Source organism: Ornithorhynchus anatinus, chromosome 3 (genome assembly GCF_004115215.2).
Source record: "Ornithorhynchus anatinus isolate Pmale09 chromosome 3, mOrnAna1.pri.v4, whole genome shotgun sequence".
Taxonomy (NCBI): Eukaryota; Metazoa; Chordata; class Mammalia; order Monotremata; family Ornithorhynchidae; genus Ornithorhynchus; species Ornithorhynchus anatinus.
The window spans coordinates 98,396,475-98,402,470 of record NC_041730.1 but is presented as its reverse complement, the minus strand read 5'-3'; the positions used below and the strand labels follow the sequence as shown (position 1 = coordinate 98,402,470).

At 45.1% G+C, this 5,996-nt stretch overlaps 1 non-coding gene across 1 annotated transcript; it reads right to left on the bottom strand.

Annotated features, from left to right (window-relative positions):
- Positions 1 to 583: 583 nt before the first annotated feature.
- On the bottom strand, positions 584 to 721 carry LOC114810371. Its single transcript, XR_003758071.1, has one exon. It is a non-coding gene; the product is annotated as a small nucleolar RNA SNORA7 (small nucleolar RNA).
- Between the last annotated feature and the right edge of the window lie 5,275 nt (positions 722 to 5,996).

The following is a 5,996-nucleotide window of genomic DNA, read 5'->3' as shown; positions in this document are numbered from 1 at the left end:
ATGGAGATTTTTGAGCAGGGGGGTGACATGCCTAAAGCGTTTCTGTAGAACGGTAATCCGGGCAGCAGAATGAAGTATTGTATTGTACTCTCCCAGGTGCTTAGTACCGAGCTCTGCACACAGTAAATGCTCAATAGATACTATTGATTGATTGATCTTAGCTCATCTGGAGTAGGAGTGGAGGAAAAATCCAGATTTTCCTGCTGGCAGAGGACACTACTTATTCATGGGGCTTTGCACATTCCTTTTACGATGAAAGACAAACATGTGGTGTATCTTAATGGCCTGCCAGCAATCTAGACCTCCAATCTAGCTCTCTTCTTCAGTGAAAATAACAACTGCGGTATTTGTAAAGCTCTTGTCGTCTTATGCCGTGGAGTCATCGCCGACCCATAGCGGCACCACGGACACATCTCTCCCGGAATGCCCCGCTCTCCATCTGAAAATATTCTGGTAGTGGATCCATAGTTTTCCTGGTAAAAATAAAGAAGTGGTTTACCATTGCTGCCTTCCACGCAGTAGACTTGAGTCTCCACCCTCATATCTCTCCCATCCCACTGCCGCCCAGGACAGGTGAGTTTTGACTTGTAGCAGATTGCCTTCCACTCACTATCCACTGGCCAAGCTAGGAATGGAATGGGTAGGCCTCTGCTCCACTCTCCCTCCCATAGCTGAGACTGACAGAGTACTGGAAACTCTCCAGGTGTGGCCCTGAGAGCGGGTAAAGAGTTTACTATATGCCAAATGCTGGGATAGATACAATAAAATCACAATTCCTGTCCCACACAGCGTTCACAGGAGGAGGGAGAACAGATCTTGAAACCCCATTTTATGGATGAGGAAACTGAGGCCCAGAGAAGATAAGTGACTTGCCCAAGGTCACACAGCAGTCAAATGGCAGGACCAGGATTAAACCCAGGTCTTCAGACTGCAATCGTGCTCCTTTCATTAAGCCACGATGCTTCTAGTCCCGACTGTCTGTCCAGGACAGGCATGTCAAAGGGATTCCTCTAGAACCATTCCTTACTGAGATTAGTGTCTTCACAGGGCATGTCGGTAAATAGGGGGAAAGTCCTAGGAATCTTACCATGGGTAGAAATGCCTATGCATGCGTAGAGTCTTGTAGGAAATTGAAAAGAGTGAGCCTGGCCCCTTGGGTGATTCTCCTGGGAAAGTCATGTGCTGCCTATTTAGCTCGAAAATTATGAGCTCTTTGGAGGGAGGGAAATGCACATTGGAGTGCAATTATCCTAATAGTTTCACCCTTATTGTCATTCAGGTCTGCTGTTCTATACTCATGGGGGCCTGGTGACTATGGGTACTGAGTGACTTCCACTCTCCACCCCATTAATTGCCTATAACCATCTCTAGACTGTAAGCTCCTTGTGGGCAGGGAATGTGTTGTTTATTGTAATATTGTACTCTCCTGAGTGTTTAGTGCAGTGCTCTGCAGCGTGGCTCAGTGGAAAGAGCACGGGCTTGGGAGTCAGAGGTCATGGGTTCGAATCCCGGCTCTAACTTGTCAGCTGAGTGACTATGGGCAAGTCACTTAACTTCTCTGTGCCTCAGTTACTTTATCTGTAAAATGGGGATTAAGACTGTGAGCCTCACCTGGGACAACCTGATTATGCTGTGTCTACCCCAGTGCTTAGAATAGTGCTTTGCACATAGTAAGCGCTTAACAAATACCAACAGTGTTATTATTATTAGTAGTCAGTGCTCAATAAATACCACTGAATGAATATTACATCGGCTCATCTTCCTTGACACTAATTTTTGGAGAGCTCCTCAGCTTGGCAAGCTTACAGTTGAGTGTTAGCTTCCTTACCAGTGCCTGTATTTATTTATATTCATACTCATCGCTGGTGTGTAAATGTATATTCCATTGTACACATTCAGTTCTTTATTCGGATTCCTTTATCTACAAGTCTTTTGGGGTCTTTCTCCCTCATTAGAATATAAATTCCTTGAGCTTAGGTAATGTGTCTTATGCTTCTATTTTACTTTCACCAAGTACTTGGTTGGTGCGATGGATCAATTGATCTACCATTAGTATTTACTGAGCACATACTCCATTCAGAGGACTGTAGGTAGCCAATAAATATGATTGCTATTATTACTAAATATAGGCATAAGCATTGCCATTTCTGGGTCAGGCCAATGTTCCATCCATCTCAGAAGATTTCATGAGTTGAAATCTACTATCACGGTATGACGGAGGAGTCACTGGCACCTGGGAGGCCACCTTATTGTTATATTCTAGTATTTGTTAAAAGCTTGCTCTGCGCCGGGCACTGTGCTAAGTGCTGGGGTGGATGCAAGAGAGTCGAATCCTACATGAGGCTCAGTCTAAGTAGAAGGGAGAATGGGTATTGCCTCCCCTTCTGCAGATGAGGGAACTGAGGGACAGAGAGGTTAAGTGGTTTGCCCAAGGTCACACAGCAGGTAAGTGGTGGAGCTGGGCTTAGAACCCAAGTCCTCTTGGATTTTATTTTTCCAGATTAACATGACTGATGAATCAATCAGTAGTATTTATTGAGTGCTTAGTATGTGCTTGGGAGTGTACAATACAACAGAGTAGGCAGACACAGTCCCTTCCCACAAGGAGCTTACAGTCTAGAGAGGAAGACAGATATTAAAATAAATTATGCATTTGTACATAAGTTTTGTGGAGCTGAGGGTGGAGTGCAGGTGCAAGGATGAAGCAGAAGGGAGAGAGAGTAGGAGAAATGAGGGCTTAGTTGGGAAAGGTCTCTTGGAGGAGATGGGATTTTAGTAAGGCTTTGAAGGAGGAGAGAATGGTGATTTATCGTATATGAAGGGGGAGAAAGTTCTAGGCCAGAGGGAGAATGAATTTGAGGTATTTGTTTATTAGTAAATCAATCAATCGTATTTATTGAACACTTACTGTGTACAGAGCACTGTATTAAGTGCTTGGGAGAGTACAGTATAACAGACTTGGTAGGCATAGTCCCTGCCACAATGATCTTACAGATTGGAAGGGGAGACAGACGTTAATACAGATTAATAAATTACAGATATGTACATGAGTCCCTTGGGAATGAGGGAGGGTGAATAAGGAGAGCAGATCGAGGTGACATGGAAGGGAGTGGAAAAATAGGAAATGAGGACTTAGGGAAGACCTCTTGGAAGAGATGTGCCTTCGATATGACTCTTGGGTATGTCGAGGGAAGACGTTCGAGGCCAGAGGTAGGACAAGAGTGAGAGGTCAGTGGTGAGCTAGATGAGAATGAGGTAGAGTGAGTAAATTGACATTAGAGGAGTGAAGTGTGTGGGCTGGGTTGTCGGAGAGCAACGCGGTGAGGTAGGAGGGGGCAAGGTGATTGAGTGCCTTAAAGATAAAAAAGTAGAGTGAATAATTATGGTATTTGTTAAGCGCTTACTATGTGCCAAGCACTGTTCTAAGCACGAGGGGCTCACAGTATCTTGTATCTACCCCAGGACTTAGTACAATGTCTGGCACATAATAAGCACTTAACGAATACCACTTAAAAAAAAGAGCAGCCAGCCCATCAGGGGAATGTCGCAAAGGCTCATAGAATGTAGTTTGAGAAAACCCCATCAACAAACCACACTGTAACCTCTAAAATAAGACTGAAAGCCCTTCTAACAAAAAATCCTGGCCTGTTCCCACACTGCCAGCTGGCTCTGACCTCCTACCATTCCATCCACTCCCAGAAACACAACAAACCTCTAGCCATGCAAACGGTCAGTGATGCTCACCCAGAAATGTTTCCATTTACTCAGCGGAGGGTCTCTTGCCCAATATTAGGTCTGGTGGAAACACTCAGATAACCACCCCCAGGCCCTCATAAGAGAGTCAATTTCTCTCATCCTATTAGTCTTCTTCCTGGAATAACATCACTGATAATGTACAAATGTTTACAGCTAGATAGTACAAAAGGTACCTTTGAAACACTCAAATATCTGAGATCGGAAAAGCGGAACACTGAGATGCTGCTGCCGGGGAGATATGCAATACACCGGTTTAGGATTCAGGGGGAGCCGGAGCCCTAGATATGGGGGTGGAAAGAAGGGAGCGTGGATTTAGGTGTGGGGGTCAAGAAAGACGGAAAGAAGAACAAGCAAGGAGATAGTGAGGTCTTCAAGAAAGTCATCGCTAATGCCTGCTGAGGACAGGTCATTGTTTGAGCAAAAGGGCACGGAGCCCGAGAAGTAAATGAAAGGCTCAGATCAATCAGTCAATCGAGTAATCGATTGCATTCGTTGAGTGCTTACTGTGTGCACAGCGCTGTTTTAAGCACTTGGGGGAGAACAATACGATAGGGTTGGTAGACACGGTTCCCTGCCCACAAGGAACTTACAGTCCAAAGTGGTAGATAGAAATTAAAATTAAAATGATGGACATGTACATAAGTGTCGTGGGTCTGAAGAAGTGGTGAATGTCAAGTGCTTAAAGGGTACGTAACCAAATGCGAGGGCGGGGCACAAGCAAGGGAGATAAGGGACATGAGGGCATAGTTGGGGAAGGCCTCTTGGAGGAGATGTGATTTTAGTAAGGCTTTGAAGGAGGGGAGAGCAGTGGTCTGTCAGATATATGAGGCGGGAGAGAGAGTTCCAGGCCAGAGGGGGAATGAGGGCAAGGGGTCGATGGTGAGAGAGACAGGGCGTACGTTGGCATTAGAGGAGTAAAGTGTGGGGACTGGACTGTAGTAGGAAATCAGCAATGTAAGGAAAGAGGGAGAAGGCTGATTGAATGCTTTAAAGCTATTGGTCAAGAGTTTCTGTCTGATGCAGAGGTGGATAAGCAACAACTGGAGATTTTTGAGGAGTGGGGTCAAGTGAATTGAATAGTTTTTCAGAAAAACGATCTGGGCAGCAGAATGAAATATGGGCTGGAGAAGGAAGAAACAGGATGCAGGGAGGTCAGTGAGGAGGCTGAGGCAATAGTCAAGGTAGGAAATGATAAGTGTTTGATTCACCACGGTAGCAGTTTTGATGGAGAGGAAAGAGTGGATTTTAGGGATGTTGTGAAGGTAGAACTGACAGGATTTGGTGACAGATTGAATATGTGGATTGAATGAGAGGGATGAGTTACGGTTAATGCCAAAGTTACAGGCATGAGAAGTAACTTGGCCTAATGGATAGAGCACGGGTCTGGGAGTCAGAAAGACAAGGCTTCTAATCCCGGCTCCGCCACTTGTCTACTGAGCGACCTTGGCAAATCACTTAACTTCTCTGGACCTCTGTTCCCTCTTCTGTGAAATGGAGATTAAGACTTCATGGTCTTATGTGGGACAGGGCCCATGTCCAATCCAATTATCTTGGACCTACCCCAGCGCTTAGAACAGTACCTGGCACATAGTAAGAGCTAAACAAATACCACAGTTATTATTTATTATCATTAATGTAGTGATGTTGTCTAAAGTGATCTACAGTGATGGGAAAAACAGGGGGAGGGAAATAATATGTTTTTGGATAGGTTAAACTATAGGGGTTGGAGGGACATCCGAGTTGAGTTGTCACGAAGGCAGGAGGAAACGAGAGATTGCAGAGAAGGGGTGATATCAGGCAGGGCTGGAGAAGTACTGGTACTGGAGAAGAACTGGAGACATTTTAGCTTCTGAGGTGCAGGAACCACCAGACCTAAAACTGACCTTGATCATATAAATCCTATTTATTTTGTTAATGAAGTATACATCCCCTTGATTCTATTTATCGTGATTACGTTGTTTTTGTCCGTCTGTCTCCCACGATTAGACTGTGAGCCCATTATTGGGCAGGGATTGTCTCTATCTGTTGCCGAATTGTACATTCCAAGCGCTTAGTACAGTGCTCTGCACATAGTAAGCGCTCAATAAATACTACTAAGCAGCGTGGCTCAGTGGAAAGAGCACGGGTTTAGGAGTCAGAGGTCATGGGTTTGAATCCCGGATCCGCCACCTGTCAGCTGTGTGACTTTGGTCAAGTCACTTAACTTCTCGGTGTTTCAGTTACCTCATCTGTAAAATGGG